General features: G+C 37.1%; 1 protein-coding gene and 1 pseudogene across 3 annotated transcripts in view; one reads left to right on the plus strand and one right to left on the minus strand.

Annotated features, from left to right (window-relative positions):
* The window catches only part of CLINT1 (clathrin interactor 1), a 59,031-nt gene that overhangs the window by 11,131 nt on the left and 29,196 nt on the right, over positions 1–18,704 (plus strand). The gene's annotated exons all lie outside the window — the stretch shown is intronic.
* On the minus strand, positions 4,993–7,305 carry LOC308342630 (Y-box-binding protein 1-like; annotated as a pseudogene). Its single transcript has 2 exons — positions 7,269–7,305; positions 4,993–6,199 (listed from the first exon to the last, which is right to left on the minus strand). The product of its transcript is annotated as a Y-box-binding protein 1-like (transcript).

Genomic DNA, 18,704 nt, shown 5'->3' on the forward strand with positions numbered 1-18,704 from the left:
CCCTAAGAGTTTCATTAAGGGTGTTTTTGGCCTATTTATTAGTTGAGTAAAATGTTTAACCATTAGGATTTTTCAGTTGTGTAAGTATTTAAGACTGCTTGACATGCTAACATGGTTTGGAAAAGGAGATGTGGTATTTGCTGTACTAAAAGGTTAAAATATGCATACTTCATATTACTAATTGTTCCTTTTACTGTAAGTTAAATATAAAATGACATTAATTATAAAATTTAGGCTAGCCTAAATTTCCTTATGTTTTAACTCTGATAAACTTTAACATTTTAACTTTTGCGTTCTATATCTGAAAGCATAATGTTCACTCTGCATCTAGATTCTTCAGTGCTTTACTAGAATAATGATTGCACTTGAAAAAACTAGTCATTGCCTAGTTCAAGACTGAAATAAATGTTCTTCAAATTGTAGAATCAAGAAAATGATAGCTCAAAATGAAAAGGTAATAAACCTAACCATTTTCATGGAGTTTGACTTTTGTTCCAAGTTATGTATGTTACCTAGAGAGACAAATTAAAAAAAAAAAATACTGAGGTAAGAATCACATAGCCTTAACCATTTTAAAGTGCTGAATTCAGTGGCATTTAATATATTCACAATATTATGCAATTAGGCAAAGTTTTAAATAACGTTTTATTCTGAAATTAAAATTGTAAGAATAGTAAGGGAAAGACCTGTAATCCTTTATCCTAACTCACCGATTTTTAAGATTTTTGCCATATTTGCTTTACATTCTCTTCTTGCTCTTCCACTTCGTCTATACACACACACACACACACACACACACACATTTCTGATACATTTTTAAAAGTAGGTTACATACCACCTTTGCCTCAGAACGTCAGTGTGCATTTCCTAAGAACAGAGATTATTCTACATAACCATAATATGGGTATCAGATTCAAGAAATTTAACATTGAAAGAATAATTTTCTCTCTCTATAGTCTGTATTCCAGTTGTGTTAAGTCATCTCATTCCAGTGCAGGATTCTGTCCAGGATCATGTATTTGTCATGACTCTTTAGTCTCCTTTAATGAGGAGTTCCTTAACTTTTCTTTGCCTCTCATAACATTGGCATTTTTGAAGATTATAAGCCAGTTATTTTATCTCTGTACTTAAGGTTATTCCTCAATTTAAGGTTAGCTGATGTTGTATGTATTCTGAGCTGGGATAGTACATTAATAGTATGTCCTTTTCAGGAGGAACACAAGGTCCGTATGCTCTGTTAATTTTGAGCACTAAGTCAAGGTGTTGTCTGGTTTCTTCACTGTGTAGTTAACTGTTCTCATCATAATAAGAAATAAGCAGTCTGTAGGGAGATAGTCTAAGATCTCTTCTCTTCTCAAACTCCCCCCTAGATTTAGCATCTGCTGATGCTTCTTGCTTTAACTAGTCTTCATTGTGATGTTTACTGGTTGGTGACTCACCTCCTTCTGTTACCTTCCCCCACATTCCATCCCTGTATGTATTTATCAGTGTACCATACAAAAGAGCTTTCATTACTCCCCCTCCTTCCCTACATCCCTCCCTTATCATTTTATTCAGTGGGTTGTAATCCCTTGTAATTTTATTCAGTGGGTTGTAATCCATACTGTCCTTATTTATTTCAGCATTCAAGTTGTCACAGTTTTGGCCAGTGGGAGCCTTGTAAAGCAGGCCTTTGTCTTTTTAGTGTGTGTTTTGTTTGGTTTTATTTTCATTTTGTTTTTTGGGCACTTTCTCACTTTCTGGATAAGATGTTTCAAACTTATCCTGTACTTTTACTACTTCAGCCCTGAAGTCAGTAATTTCTCCAAGGACCCCTGGCCTTGGTTACTTTTAGTGCTGAGGCATATTTATTTATTTTTTATTTAATTTTATTTTTTTTGAGGCAGATTTTTAAAATACAGATGACAGGGTAGATTATATATAGAGAGATATTTGTCACAATTAAGATGTTAGAATTTCTTAGTATGTAGAAACACCTACAGTAAGTACAAAGAGTTGGCACGTGGGAGAAGTACAGTGATGACTTTTTTCTGGATAATTAAGGTTTTGTTTTCATATTTTTAAACTTTAAGAGAATAAGCAATGTGAAGCCTGCTCCATTGCTAGTCTCTCCCCGCTTTTCCCACCTCTAGCATTGTAATTTGCTTTCTACAAATCAGTTTAGTATAAAAAAACAATCAAAACACGTGCTTTACAAGTATATGTATTGTAGATAATATAATTGTCAATAAAATGCTTCTATAAAATGTATTCTTCCAGTGGTTTCTCCTGTTACAGCCACCTACCTATAATTCATATACTTCTGTCATAATATAACTCTTGTTCAGTTTATGCTAGCAACTGATTACTGAGTAATTTAAGTTTCAATTATGACAGCACGATTCTAATTAGAACGCTGGATGCCGACACTTCATTTAGCAAACAAGTGTAAAAATATCTATGGGACTTTTGTAGAATTAAGTATTGAGGATTAATTTTCTATAGATAGTCTTTGGGTATATATCTTAAGTTTAGATTTATGCTTACTTTATCTGCAAACCAAATACATAATTCATTTGGAATATGAAATCCTTTTGACTTAAATTGGGAAAAATTGGTTATATGTTGAGAGTGGCATTTTTCCAACAGTTAAAAAAAATCATGTGTGTATATTAAAAAGCAGTGAAATTACACAATTTTAAATAAAACAGGGCACCTGGGTGGCTCAGTAGTTCAGTGTCTGCTTTCAGCTCAGGTCATGATCCCAGGGTCCTGGGAGCTGAGTCCCATGTTGGGCTCCCTGCCCAGCCGGAGCCTGCTTCTCCCTCTCCCACTCCCCATTTGTGTTCCAAACATCTCTCGCTGTCTCTCTCTCTGTCAAATAAATAAACAAAATCTTTTTTAAACCTTTTTTTAAAAGATTTATTTATTTATTTATTTGACAGACAGAGATCACAAACAGGCAGAGAGGCAGACAGAGAGCAGAGAGAAGCAGGCTCCCTGCTAAGCAGAGCCCAATGCAGAGCTCCATGCCAGGACCCTGGGATCATGACCTGAGCCGAAGGCAGAGGCATTAACCCACTGAGACACCCAGGTGCCCCAAAATCTTTATTAAATAATCCTTAAAAAAAATAAGATAAATACAAGTAAGTTGTCCATTAAGAGTAAGAGTTTGAGAAATTTGATGGAGATACAACACCACTGTTTGATTTTAACGCAGATAATATCTCTTTGGCCATGTTGGGATTTATAAGGAGTAATTTTGAAAATAACACATTCACATTCCTTTTAAACTGATGACATTTTTCAGAGTTTTTTAGGATATATGATGAGAATCTTTTAGTGAATGAATTAAAGTATATTCTTAATGTTTATATAATCTCTGATAACAAAGCTAAAATTGTAGGTGTGCTTCTCATGTCAGATACCCATATGACAGAGAATGAGGTATTATATTAAGGATTGCAAAAAGCCACAGGATGACCTGGTTTATTCATTTCATTAGTATTTACTGTTCATTTAGAATGGTTTCAGATACTTGAAGTGTAGTTGTAAATAAGTCTTGGTAGGAAGAGATCAATAAAAAACAAGTAAATAAAATAATTATATTTTTAAGTGTGAAGTGAAGGGGCTAACGTAGAGAATGATGAATGGGACTGTTTTAAATAGAACAGGAGAAGAAAGCCTTTCTGAGGACGGGGGGTTTATGTTAAGACTTAAAAGATTTTTAACGAGAGTAGAGGAAGGAGGTTCCCAGAGAGAAGATAATATGGAATAATCAAAGTGGTGAAAGAGCTGGTGAGAAAGAGAACAGTATGAAAGAACATGGAGGAAGGTAGTCTCAGGGAATGTTTGGCCATTGCATGGAGCTTGGATTTATTGTAAGTGTAATAAGAAACTGGTGAGGAATTTCAATAAGAGAGTGAAATGATTCCATTGGTATAACTACTCTTGCTACTCAGTTAGATAATAGATCAGAAGGGGGACAAATAGAAAGGGGCAGTGGTTAAAATTGTGGTTGTAACATAAGCAGTTAGGAGCAAAAGCCCTAAACCTTTATCTCTGGATTCAGACTAAGTTGAAATCCTAAGCATACCACTTAATGGTCATATGGCCTTGAGCAAGATATTTAACCTCTTTGTGTCTCAGTTTCCTCATCCGTAAAATGGGAATAATAATAGTAATTGCCTCATGAAGTTGCTAGATTAGATGAATTGTTTGTGAAGGGCTTAAAACATTGCCTGGCCCATAGAGTTAAGTAAGTGTTTAAAAACTGATAAATAAGGCCCTCTTATGGAATAAAATGTGAAGTGGGCAATAAAATGTGCTCAGTTGCTTGTGCTGTTTGCCTTATTTGGGAAAGAATACACAAGAGTTACTGCTGTGCAGAGTCTTTTACACAGCTCTTCTGCAGTAACAGTGTAAAGCGAAGGCATAGTACTAGTATGTCCAAGTTTCAGCTAACAAGGTGCCATGCAAAGTGAGAGCTGCTTGTATTAAGAATTAAACCTCTGTAGAGGGGAAACCTTTGATGGCCCCTTAATCCATAGTTGACAGCAGGAGTAGGAGGTTTAAAGGTTTTGAAGTATTTTTTAACTTTAGATTTTGGTGTTTAGCTCTTTACAGTTTTCTGTGGACATAGAATTCTTGTGCCAGTGTGTGTCTTAACTCTTAAGTTTTTGTTAGGGGTCAGTAAGCCAATTTTAGGGGATATAGCAAATTAACAAGTCTTTCTGGCCATGTCTTCAAAAGACCTCAGATTGAAACAGGAGAGCCTTCCCCTCCCCTTTTTAAATTATTATTTAAGACCTTTATTAATGGGTGTTTGCCATTTGTTGACTTTTTTGAAAAAATCAAGTTGTAAACTTTTATTACAAATTAAAAATGAGATTCTTAAAAATCTCTGCTTGACCAGATATGAAGCAATTTAAAAACCTTTAAAGGTATATTGAGAAAAAAACAGGCTTTTTTTTTTTTTTTAAACACATTTGTCATTACCAAAAAGAGACATCTTTAGGTAAAAATAATAAAAAAACCCATGCTGCATAGATAATGCAGATAGCTCTGTTTATCTGGCCAGTGGGCAAAAAGCAAGCACTTAAGGTCTTCAGCTCCAGTCTTTTGTTCATTTTTTATTGCTGGAATTCCATCTTCATTTCTTCGTGTTGGATGACTGAACCGGATGATGGTAGAGATGGTAAGCCAGCATTTACTCAGCCCCGCGAGTAAATGGGAGTAAAAAGCCTCCGGAGTGGACGAATTCTCAGCTGGTAGATCGTTTGCTTTTGTTTCTTTGCCATCTTGTGGTTTAGGGTTTTCTGGGCGTCTGCATCCATAACTGAAGTTGCAGTGGTACTGACGTTGAGGTGGCTGCTGACCCTGGGTCTCATCTTGATTTTTCTTACCTTCCTCGTTGCCATCCTTTCTAGGTTGTGTTTGGTGAGGAGGAGCCCTGTAGAATCGTCATCTATAAGCCCAATACATACTCTGTCTCACTGGTCTACATTGTTCTCCTGCACCCTGGTTGTCAGCACCTTCCATCACTTCTCCCTGCACGGGAGGGTTGGCATACTGTGGTCGACGCCCATAGGGTCTCTGCATGTAGTAAGGTGGGAACCGTCGCCTGTGGTTGGGCCGGCGCTGTTGGGCCTGGCCTTCGGGAGCACTTTCCGATCCCTCGTTCTTTTCCCCACTCTCACTATTCTGGTAATTCTGCCGGTAATTGCATGGAAGACCCCTGCAATGTGGATAGCATCTGTAATGGTTATGGTCTGCTGCATATTTACTGCCTTGCGCTGGAACTCCACCAGGGCCTGTCAACATTTGCTGCCTCCGCACCCTTTTCTTCTTCAACAACATCCAACTGAGCAGTCTCTCCATCTCCTACACTGTGAAGGTACTTCCTGGGCTGGTTATTCTTTATGGCAGTCTGGTGTACAAATACATCTTCCTTGGTGTCATTCCTATTGATGAAACCACATCCGTTTCTCACACTGAACCATTGCACTATTCCCAAAACCTTCCTTGCCATGACCTTCTTGTCCCTGCTGGCAGGCGCTGCGGACTGCACCACTGCCTGTGGTGCTGGACTTGGTGTCTGGGGCACTGAGGGCGGGGTCAGCAGGCAGCTGCTGGGTCTCGGTCTTGCTGCTCTTGGTTGCGGTGATCGTGAGTGGGGTGGCCTCCAGCAGCTGCAGCTCCTCCTGGGGTGTGATGGTAACTAGGCCGGCAGTGGCGGTGGGTCTGCTCAGGGCTTCTGGGGTCCTTTTTTTTCTTTTCCCCTTGTGTTTTAAGTAGGCTCCATGCCCATCTTGGGTCTTGAACTCAAGACTCTTGAGATCAGGGGTCATATGCTCTACTGCCTGAGCCGGCCAGGTTCCCTCCCCCCCCCAAAAAAAATTTCATGAAGGTAATATTTCTCATGTCATTCTCTGTATATTTGTTGGTTAGAGTATATTTATTTTAGCCCCCTCTATTCATGTCTTAATCTCAGTTTCTTTGTTTTACATTCCCCTCTCTGTTACCAAGAGATTATGGATTCCACTCAGGTATTCACTGGTCAGTTATTAAATATCCATTTTATGTGAGGCATTCATGGTTAGATACTGAGAGGGAAATAAGAATGCATAATATGTGGTACAGTCATTTCTTCTTGTTTGAGGTGCACAGGTTCTCCAGAGTCACCACAAACATTGAATTAGCAAATACTGAACCTTTGTTCCCGGGTTAGGTTTCTGTGCACCTCTGTGCACATTTTCATCATCCCATCAATGCATAGCCATGTTTTGTGTCAATTTCTATATGAACACATTTATCATATACATTGATGATTCAGTGACCCTGAGCATAGGGCCAACAACACTATACTACATGGCTGAACAAAGCTTACTGACACAGGCATTTTCTGTGTAAGGCACATTATAGCCTTCTTAATACTTAGAACACTATAGACAGCACCTTCACACCAGGCTTGAAGGCCATTAAACAGTGAAATCACCAAAAAAACCACAAAGATGTGAAAAATCATGTCATTGCATAGACTGGGAAAAGGGCACTTCTTTACAGTATGAGAACTAAAACAATAAGGCAGAGCATAACCTTTCTGACCTCATCTGGGAATATGCACAACAGATGACTCAAATTTTTCACTGCTCTGTACATCTTCACAAATGACCGTGAAAGTGCTGTGAATATTGATTTTAGTGTTAGAGAAACATTTTAGTAAGCAAACTCAAATACAGAATCCTCAAATAAGAGAATCAACTATACTTGTTTCCAAAAAAACTTACAATGTTTCACGGGGGAATTAAGATTAAGTTCATACATAGCTATTGTACAGGGCACTATAATTCATAAGGGCTATAAATGTAATGTTTATTTCATCATAGAAAAGGGAGGTTATGGGTTAGAAGGAATCATGTAAGCTTCATTTTTGTGTCTTTGTTAAAAACTAGGTTTGAATTTAGCTGAAAGATGATTCCAGGAGTGAACAGTTACTGAGGTAAGAAAGGGCCTGTTTAAATTTCAGATGGTAATAAAATATAATTATCCCATAAAGGAAATCAAACAGAAGTAATGGGAGGAAAGGCTAGACAGGTAGTTTGAGGCCAGATCAAGCAGGTCCTGATCACAGGACTTTTTTAGTCAGAGGAAAGAACCTGTTTAAGTTATTTGTTCAATTACTCAATAAATATTTATTGGATATCTGCTATCACCAAGCCTGTTAAAGGCACTGGGGATCTTTAAGTGAGAAAGACAGTTTGTGTCTTCTGGATGTTTTCAGTCCAGAAAAGGAGAAAGACAAGAAAATATACATGTCTGTGATAGTACACTAGTTTTAGTTTTAGGTCAAGATAAAGAACAGGATGCTTTGAAGTGCATATAGGCAGATCTCCAGAGTTAAAGGAAGATTTCTTGGAGGAAATGACATTTAAACTAAAACCTGATGGTAAGGTGAAGTGAGGCCAGGGGCAGGGATGGACAGGCAGAGGGCTTTCAGACAGAGGGAACAGCTTGTACAAGGGTCTAGTGGTGAGAATGACAGTAATGGGACTAAAAAAGTAAACTGATACCTCATACGAAGGACCTTTTTTTGTCATGTTAAGGAATTTGGACTTCATCTTGAAGGTAGTAAGGAAGACTTCGTAGGATTTAAAATGGGAGCATAGATAGGATTGGTATTTCAGGAAGAGTTTGCTTTGGCCCTAGCATGGTGGGAGATGGAGGAGAAGCAGAGACTTTAGTTACAATATTGTTGGCAGTAATCTGGGTAAGAAATGGTTGGGACCCCCAGTCTCTAAGGTAGTGGCAGTGGAGGTAGGGAGAAGTAGATGGATATATTAGAGATACTTACAAACTACAGGAGAAAAGACCAGGGAATGGATTTGATGCTGGATGGGAAGAGGGGAGGGAAGTAATCAGTTACAAGGTTGAAGCCATAACTGTGGATGTTACTGTCCATTGATACATGAAGAGGAGAATGTTTGGGGAAGGTGGCGATGAATTAGTGATGGACCAGCATGACCAACATTAAATGTTGGAAAACTGAATCTGGTCACAGTTTGAAGGATGAATAAATAGAGAATACACCCAAAATGGAGAGATCAGTGGCTCTTATATTTATTTGAGAGAGAGAGAAAGAGCACACACAAAAGCAGGGGGAGGAAAAGGGAGTAGCAGATTCCCCAGCTGAGCAGGGAGCCCAACGTGGGGCTTAATCCCAGGACCCTGAGATCAGGACCTGATCTGAAGGCAGACGTTTAACTGACTGAGCCACCCAAGCGCACCCATCCCGCCCCTGGGTTCCTGCATTTTTTTTTTTTAAGATTTTATTTGAGAGAGAGAGTGAGAGGGAGAAGCAGACTCCCCACTTAGCAGAGATCCTGATGCAGGGCTCAATCCCAGGACCTTGAGATCAGGATCTGGGCAGATGCTTAAACGACTGAGCCACCCGTGCTCCTGGTATGCCTGTATTTTTAATGCAGCACGAGCAGGTCTTGGAGATTAATGGGAAGTAGGCCTTGAGAGAAAAGACTCCCAGAGATGACTCCAAACATCCAAGAATTGCATGCAGTCTACCCAGCTTTATGACGTGCCCTCAGATCGTTTTTCAGGATGAGAAGTAATGAAGCTGCCTTCATGTTGGCTCCTTTTCAAATACGTGGAAACTAATATTGTTAAAAAGCAGCTCTAATGCATAAGAAGAATAATTTTTTCACCCTTGGGACTTGATAAAGCTAATTTCTTTTTGAGTATCTCATATATGTATTTCATCAATCCTTGTGAAAAATGTTACCCCTGATCAGAGTCCCCATAAAAATAGCAGTCTGTGAAGGTAAGGGCTGTGAGAAGAGGCAATCCCTCTCTTTTCTTGAGCTCTTGTGCCCTGTTTCTGTTAGTTCAACAATACGTTATAAAATACCATAAAAGAAGCCAACATGCAGGAAAAAAAAAAAAGGAAAGATGTTTAATATAGGGTTCTTAAAGAGGATTAAGAAGTTAACACTTAAAGCTAGAAATAGAAAACTTTGAGGGATGGAATAAAGTTTAAAAGGTTTTTAAAACCCAATGGGGAAAAAGGGCACAAACAGTAAAACTGATGAGACTTAAACAAGATAGGAAACTGAAATCAACAGTAAAGATCAGCCAAGAGGTTTGATTAAAAATAAGTGAGATGTAAAGCAAGATAAAAGGCTGAAAGCCATCAGATAGGAATTTAAGAACATAAAAATGAAAGGTTAAAGGAAAAGCTATCCATTAAGAAAAAATAACTAACAGATACTAAAAATAAGTGGTAAGAGGAAAGGTATAGACAGTTTTGGAAGTCTAATATAAAGGGCAGTTTTTAAAAATAGTGAACACCAAAGTGGGTTTTGGGGACACTTAGAAAATATTCCAGGAAGAAGATACGTTACACCCGAAGTTTTAGAAATGTTTAGTGTAGTCCCCTCTTGGAGACTCTCAGTGCAGTTCAGAATTATAGTCTCTGAGGGGCGCCTGGGTGGCTCAGTGGGTTAAAGCCTCTGTCTTCAGCTCAGGTCATGATCTCAGGGTCCTGGGATCGAGCCCCACATTGGGCGCTCCGCTCAGCGGTGAGCCTGCTTCCTCCTCTCTCCCTCTTTGCCTGCCTCTCTGCCTATTTGTGATCTCTCTCTGTCAAATAAATAAATAAAAAATCTTAAAAAAAAAAAAAAAGAATTATAGTCTCTGAGGAGTGCTATAGTAATAAAATTGCCTGTGTTTTACATAACATCTCCCAAACCTTACCATGTTTTTACCAGATACTAGAGTACTGTTTTAGAAGAAAATAAAAATGGAAATCTTAAAAGTTACAGAGATAGACAGTAAAAAAGAAGAAGTCTGCTGGACCTGGGGCTGGATTTGGGTTGGGGTTGGCATTCCTAGGAAATAGTGTCCAGCACTGTTCAGCTAGCCAAAAGATAACACATGACACCCTTCCCTTCTGGTCCTCCATCCAGAGCTGTCTTCAAAAGCTTTTATGTGTGCAGACGGGGCACTGATAGAACATATAGGCTGCTGAGCCAGAAGAGTGGAAACTGATACTCAGCAGAATTAAATCAGCTCAGCCATGGGACACTACCCTAGCAAATGAAGAGAGAGGTTTTATATAGAAATGCTGTTTTTCTTTTCCTTAAGAGAGATTAACTTTTTCACTATGTAAATACAATTTTAAACAAATGTGTCCCTTCACACAGTTTTTCATGGTTTTTTTCCTTTTAGGTTTTGTCTACATGAACATTTGTTTTTATATAGTTGATAGTGGTTAGTGTTCACCAGTTTTGGGTAATGAGAGCTCTTTCTCTATGGCAGGGAGAAGAAAATATTTTCCAGTATGGCAGCCTCTGCCTGTTCCATTGCTGTATTGTTCCAAGCACCATTGCTGCCACATTTTGGAAGCAACTTTTTATCCTGCTTTCCTGAACCACTTAACACCTTCTTTTCTTTTGCCGCCAGTAGAACATCCCTCCCCAAAATCTTACTGCCACCAGAGTGCCTCTCCGAAAAGTAACTCTTTTAACATCATGGGACTAACTAGAGAATGGTTGGGACAGCTTTTTTGTAAGCCTGTCATCTGCCAATTCATGGTAGCAGCAGCACCTGTGCTAGAGGGAGAGTAGAAGGGCTTCTATATATCATCAAGACCCATGAACGTCCGTACATTTCCTAGTTTAATGATTTGTGCTCTTGGGCCCTTAAATGCTTTGTTCAACCAGCCACCTCGTGGAGTGAATTATATAACCTTATTTTGGCATTTTGAAAGCTCAGAATTCTGCAATTTCTTATATTCCTGAATTGTAGACATAAAACCTCATGCTAGATAATTTCTCTTCTTACTATAATAGCTTGAAAGTCTTTGTTTTTTGTATAATTTGCTTTGGGATGTTCAGTTCCAGTAGTAGATAAAAATGAGGTTAGTGAATCCCAAAAAAGTTAGAGACTTTATCAGCTGATGTCAGATTACCACTAAAGGAGAAATTCTTTATGTAAAATAAAACCATAGCTCACAGTTGGTGGTACCACAAGATTAATAAGGAGAGTGAACTTCGAAATACAAATTCCCTTGAGTGTAAAGTAGCAGTTCTGTGCTGGCGCTTGTAGTAATAGGTACTTGTCCTCTCTCTTAGTAATACTCATTTCCAGGTTTTTGGCCACTTCTTAATAACAGGATTGTTTTTGCCTTGCTATACACTTATGTCCTTAAAATCTTCATTTCAACGTCTACACTGTGGGCCAGGTAGGCTGCTAGTTACTGTGACTGTAAAGTTCTACAGCAATGAATGAGATGTGGGTAAGTAATAGACTTATGCTAGTTTACTCTAAGGGGCCGCATAAAGAATATCTTCAAACTAAAAATAATACATACTGGCAGAAAAATAACCATGTGTGCTGAATGGTAGGTACACTGACCATTTCATCTCTTTTTTTTTTTTTAATTTTTTTTTTAAGATTTTTTATTTATTTCACAGAGAGGGAGATCACAAGTAGGCAGAGAATCAGGCAGAGAGTGGGGGAAGCAGGCAGAGAGAGGGGGGAAGCAGGCTCCCTGCTGAGCAGAGAGCCAGACGCGGGGCTCGATCCCAGGACTCTGGGATCATGACCCTAGCTGAAGGCAGAGGCCTAAACCACTGAGCCACCCAGGTGCCCCTGACCATTTCATCTCTTATATGTGAGAACTATCTTTGAGATGAGGAACTCTGAGACCCAAAGGGTTGATTTGTCCAGGGACCTGAGACAGAATTCAGGCCTTATTAACTTCTAATAAATTATTGGTCAGTTAATATACATATTATTTTGTTTTTCTACAAAATAGCCATAAAAGATGAAGCAATTATGAAAATACATAAGTGTGCGTATTTTTCCTTTAGGGTGGCCTTGTGTTTTGGAACAGTTCTGGAATTGGGACCCATTTTAATGTTCGAAAATGGGTTGCTATCAAACGACTCATTTTATTTGGTATTGCTAACCACTGAAGTTTTAAGGAAAGGGAAATAGTTTTATAGTTTCTTCCTCCCACAGGTCATAATTTAGTTGTGGACATCAGGATGTTTTTCTTGGCTTATCTCATTCATGTAGTTTTTCTTGCACATCTGTTACATAAATTACTAAACTATTTCCTTGAAAAATTGCCAGTTTAAGTCACACTTAATAGTGATCAAGAGGTCGGTAACTGTTGGAAAAGAGAATTAAATGACAGACTGTGAGGGGCAGAAATCCAACTACCATCCTGGTTCAAGTATTTTTTGTTTTGGATCATTTCCTAAATTTTCTGAGGCAGTGGAATAATTATGTGTGGCTTCTAGTGTTTCCCAAAAGACTTTATAAACAATTAATGACTTTTTAACATAAAAAGGTATTTTAGTCACTGCTTCCATAAGTTTTTAATCTTTGAGTGATCAGTTTATGTATACATCTAATCTGGTACATAGTTTGCCATGTGAAACTAAATTTGGAAATACTGACTTCTTTAAGTCTTCACTCATTTTATGTTACCTTTCCTGACCTCGAATTCTACGTAAACCATAAAGTAATGATTTTCTGTGGTGTTTTTGGGGGAAAAGTTCGTAAGACATTAGTTCTGCTAGTTGCATTTTAGGATAGCTTTACACTTAAGTGATGAACATACTAATTGTTAGAAATCTCAGAAACTTTAGATGTAAGTGGTTAGTTTTGGCTTATGTAAACTAATATTGAATCATTACTGGAAATTCTTCTGGAATGTTAGGAATACTTCCATAAGCAAGAGGAGGCCAAGTATTTATTTAATGTAAATCTGAAATTGTACGGATTTGGAATGCTAGTTTTTAAGCTTGAAATCTTTAAATAAAGATCTCATTTGGAGTATTGATTATCTATAATAGGTATGTTTACAGATTAGAAGAGAAAGTATGTCATGAGTCAGTCAATATCAGTTACTGATAAAAGTCCTTAAGTATTTTTTGCATTACATTTCCTACTGTGTAACTATTCTCCTTTCTAAAGTGTGGGGTTTTTTTCAAGATTTATTTTAGGGAATGAGAGACCATGCGAGAGTGGGGATTCAGGGGAGGGAGAGGAAGACAGAATCTCCAGCAGAGTTAACTGAGCACAGAGCTGAGAGGAGGCTCAGTCCCAGGACCCCCAGACTGACCTGAGCTGAAACCAAGAGTCAGATGCCCAATTGACCAAACCACCCAGGCACCCCTAAAATGACACAGATTCTTGATTCTCTGTTGTTTTTACTTTTTTAAAATAAATTTAGACTTGTTAACAGGAGACAATGTATAATTTTATTATGATCCAAATCTGATTTATATCTGTGGGAACAAGTCACTTAGATAAGCCAGTCACTGGTACCCACAAGGCAGCTCGGTTTTGTTATGCTGCAGCTCTGGGGTTGTTGTAACTTAATTTCTTTGTGAAAAACAACTCAAGAAAACCAGCCTCTGGTACTGGTACTGAAGGTGGCAGAGCCTAAGAAAAAGATGATTAACAGACAGAAAATAGTAGCATTACAAAGTGTATTTAGAGGGGGACACATTGGGTTTGATAGTACATTGGATTGATGATAATCAAATGTATACAGAAACAGTAAAAAAATTATAAAGTATACTGCCATGCATAAGTTTCTTACCTAAGGAAGAACTCTTGATGAATTTCTTGGTTATTCTGTGTTGGGAAGGTATAATCTGTACAGAATACTTTAAACTTTTGATCAAATCTGGAAGACTGTCTTCTACAAACATTTGTGTTTTCATAATTTTGATGGTAAACAAAGGTCTTCAGTTAATCGTTCACAAATGTTAGGTTCTTAGTCTTTTCTACCTGCATAGTATGTTTAGAATTTAATTTTGCTCCTCATTGTCCCCCCGCAAAAAAATGAAAATATATTTTTATAGAATTTATCTTTCTACTTTATCTGTAAATGGTACAGAGTCTAAAAATTTGAATTAAGATTATAAGAATATTGAGCTGTATCAATCACCAGTGTTCAGTAACAGGAAAACATCAAGAGTGATTAAATTTTATACTCCCAGTTCCCACCTCCATGATAGTACTGGACTGAACTATAACTGAAATTGAAGGCCAACATCACTCAGAATGGATCAGAGAATTTGGTAGTAGAATGATGGAGGAATAGCATTTGGCTTAGAAAATAGTATGTATAGCCCTTAATTTTCTTACAACTTAAAACAATTAGAATTTCAGTCAGAATTACATCAGCTGGAGGTACTTTTCTATCATGTGAGGAAGGAAAAACTAAAATGGTGTTTTTGAACATTAATACATGTTTTATGGTTTTCATGTCTTAGGCGGGCAACTTGAGTTTGTACTGTGTTTTTAAAATGTTTTAGGTGTCCAGTTATATTATCCAAATGGATCTTTGAGTATCCAAAATTACCTTAAAAAGAACTTTAGAAAGTTGAAGCTTTTAAAAGAACTGTGGGACTCCTCCCCTCCCTCATTAAAACCTGTCAGTAAAGTGTTCTTTAATATTTATTTGGTGTTAATTTTTTTTACTGTGATAGCTAAAGGATGAGGTGTAGTATTTCAGTGCAAATTCTTCATGGTTATTTTGAAAAGCAGAGTTTCATGTTTCAGCATTTAGTGTTTTAATGTTCCCTCTTGAAAAGTAAAGAGGAAAGCAGAAGGTGCATAATCCAGCATAGTCCTCTGTGTAAATAGTGAAATCATAAATAATACGCATATGAGCATCCCACATATTTATGATGTAAGTGGATTGAAATGGGGCATATGTTTTTTAAGTAACCAGCTTATTCTCCTGGAATCTTGTTACTGCAGAAGAATGAAAAAGAGAGCCTCAGATTTTTGATGTCTTCAATTTCAGTTTTTCCCCATTCAGACTATTTGTTTTACTTTGCTTTTTAGAGTATTTGCATTTGTGTGGGGGTACATTGGTTTCTCCTTTTCAGTTGGATACTTTGTATTTAAGATTTAGTAAAACCAAAGAAAATGTAATTTCCATGACTTTCTTTAAAGATTAATTCAGCATTTAGTTCTTTTAGTAGTACAGTTTGTGATGTCTTTTTTTTTTTTTTTTTTTAAGATAGAGAAGGGTGGGGGGCAGAGGGAGAGAGAGAGTCTTAAGCAGGCGCCATCCTCAGCACTGAGCCTGATGCAGGGCTCCATCCCACCACCCTGAGATCATGACCTGTGCTGAAATCAAGAGTTGGATGCTTAACCAACTGAGTCACCTGGATGCCCAAAGGTCATCTTAATATATTAACTGGCAAACTTTTTCTTTTAGGTCATGTAGTATTAGTAATTCTCTGATTGATAGGGTGTTGAGACATAATAGAACAGGTCTTTGAAATTAGGAAACCTAGCAGAGTTTGAACATCAGTTGTTTACTAATCTGTGATAGTTTATTTAACTTCTATTCCAGGGAGTTGCTATTAAATATATTTTTCCTTTTTGTTCACTCATTTTTTCTATTTGGTTGAAGGGGCTGCTGCTGGTAATGACAGCATGGCAGCACTAGAGAGAAACTGGCCAGCATTAGGTTTGTTACATTTTTTTTCTTCTGTACTTTCCAGTATTTATTTTACTAGTTTTCTTCCTCTGGTGTGGAAGGAGCACTGTAGTTTGTTCCTCGTATTAGCACATCAGCTCTTTTATACCTAAAATCCTATATAATCAAATATGATGATAACATTTGCTTTAGCAACATGAATTCTTCTACTGAACCACTGCTTGTGTTAAGACATTTTTCATTACAGTGTGTTTTATTTTCAGATCAAGAAAAGACTTTTTTTATGGATAGCAGATATCCAGCCAAGTAGATGAATCAGTTTTTCCACCTCCTTGCCCCATTTCTATGCAACCTCAGATTTCTGCTAGCAATGAAAGTTACGGATTTGTTCATTTAGGAGTACTAGACTTCTTGGTTGTTGATTACAAATTTGATTTCTATTCACAGGACTGTAATAACATGTTACTTGATTTTAAAATATGAGTATTGAACCTATAAAATGTTCAGCTTGCAAATAAGGGCAATGTGGTAAAGGCTATCCCGTGATGAAAAATGAATATCACATGGTCTATTATCAAACTTTCAGAGCAAGTATTCTTAAAACTATTGTCCTAATTTTGGGCCATAAGCTTTTAAAAAGAGGAAAAAAAAAACAGGCATTAACAAAGGCACTTGTTACCTGAGAAAACTTTGTCTTTTGGTGTTCATTTTATTGGTTTTTAATATTTTTTAAGTTATTGAAAGATTGAAACTTTACAGAGAGCATACAATAGTTTAACCTGTATTGTAAAAGTGTCTTTCGAAATCTTTGTGACATTGGGATAAAGAGGTGACTTTTAAGTGTAAGTTTTAATGTTCAGGACTCATTCTTTCTTAAAAGCATTTCTTAAAAACGTGTTAATTTTAATATTAGGTACTTGAATGGTTCCATATAGTTTTACACATATAGCACTTGGTATACATAACTGTAGTGTGTATTACATATACTTTAGTTTCTAGTTTGTTGCACTTATTAGCCTGATAAAACAAGACTTTGGAAGTACAAATAATACTTAACATGGTCTACCATGATGCTAATTTGCCTAAAAAGAGTTTAAGTGTTGCTAATGATGTTACGTGTAATGATGATATAGCACTTTCTATTTTTAATGGCATTTAATACTTTTCCCTTGGTTACAGTATAATGTTCATGGGAGGAAATTCAGAAAATACAGGAAAGTATAATATATGTGCTGCTGAAGTGAGCACAATACAGGAAAGTATAAAGAAAAAAATACTGTTATTTAAACCGTAACTTTGAAAGCTGTGTTTCTGTCTCTTGCTGCCTGTTTTCCTGTTACTTGGACCCTCTGTGTCTGTAAGTGTCGATGTACATATACATGCATACAATAAAACACAGATTTAAAGGTCTAAAAGAAAATACTGCCAAATATTTTCCTGATCTCAGAGTGAATGAAGTCGTAAAACAAAAAGAAGAAAACATTGAAAATATAAGTCTATTTTTTTAAAAAGGAAGTAAAATTAAGGCAAGCTAGGAAAAATACTGTATCAGTCTGTTTCAGTTTCCTTATTTATTCCTTCGTTAGCAGGTGGAACTGAATTATATACAAGGTTTACCTTTTCTCTTAGTGTATAGTTTTGTTTTAACAAAACATTCTTAAACTTTTCAACAATAAAAATTATCAGTAAGGACTGTTCATCTTTTTTTCTTGTCAGTCATTAATGCAGATTAGAAGAAGCACTGACCATCTATAAGTACAAGTCCCATTTTAGCTTTTATTTCAACCAGCCTTGCCTCTAAAACCTGGACCCAAACTGTTATTAAATAAAATATCTTGGTGTTTTATCAGTAGTGAGTGGTGAAATAAACAGGAAATGAGAAATAAAGAGGAGAGCCAAAATGAACACTAATAATTTAGAAGGTGAATAATCAACCCTTGAATAATTGAACATTGGCTGTGTGGGCACAGCCACAGAAGCATGTATGCAGAATTTGAGGACAGTAACTTTCAGCATTTGGCATCAAAGATCCAGTGAGTGAGTGGTGCTGGGTTGTCCAGCGTTAAGTACTGTCAATGGGGACTCCCTTAGTCCTGTCCTACCTATTGGGGTGTTTTGAGGAGCAAATGTAAAAAGCACTATAGATGCAATGAAGCCTTACCAGTACAAACAATAAGGATTTTAATTGTGGATTTTATCCTTACAAAAAGCAGTGGTTCAGTATTGCTTTAAGGTAATATCTTCAGAACACGAGCAGCTTCTTATATTCTTCACTCTTTGGTTATCTCCTAGTAATTTCCTATAATTTTGTTTGTAGAACATCCCAGACCTTTGTCTTGAGTTTTGTGTGTGTGTTAAAAAACTGTTGGGAGAGCCCCCTCTAGTGTCTGAAGTATCCATTTTTAAAACATTTTTGTCACTCCTAGAAGTTTTAGGAATTAAACTAGCTATTTTTCCTTTCACATCTGGACATAATTTCTTTTTTTCTTTTTGCGGGGGGAGGAAGGGGTTATTTTCCTTTTTTAAAAAGGTCACTGGAATTATGGGTAGGGTGTGGATTAAGGGCAGCAGAAAACATGGGAAAGGAAGGCTCAAAATGCCATTTCTACCTTTTTAGAAATAGTTATTTTTAAGTGAGCTGGATTAAGGCCAAACTATACAGTGTCATGTTGTTTTGTTTTGTTTTAGTTTACATTTGTTTCTGAATTAGGTGCAGCTTAAAAATACTTTGTTT

The sequence above is a fragment of the Martes martes genome (assembly GCF_963455335.1).
Source record: "Martes martes genome assembly, chromosome: 5".
NCBI classification, from domain to species: Eukaryota; Metazoa; Chordata; class Mammalia; order Carnivora; family Mustelidae; genus Martes; species Martes martes.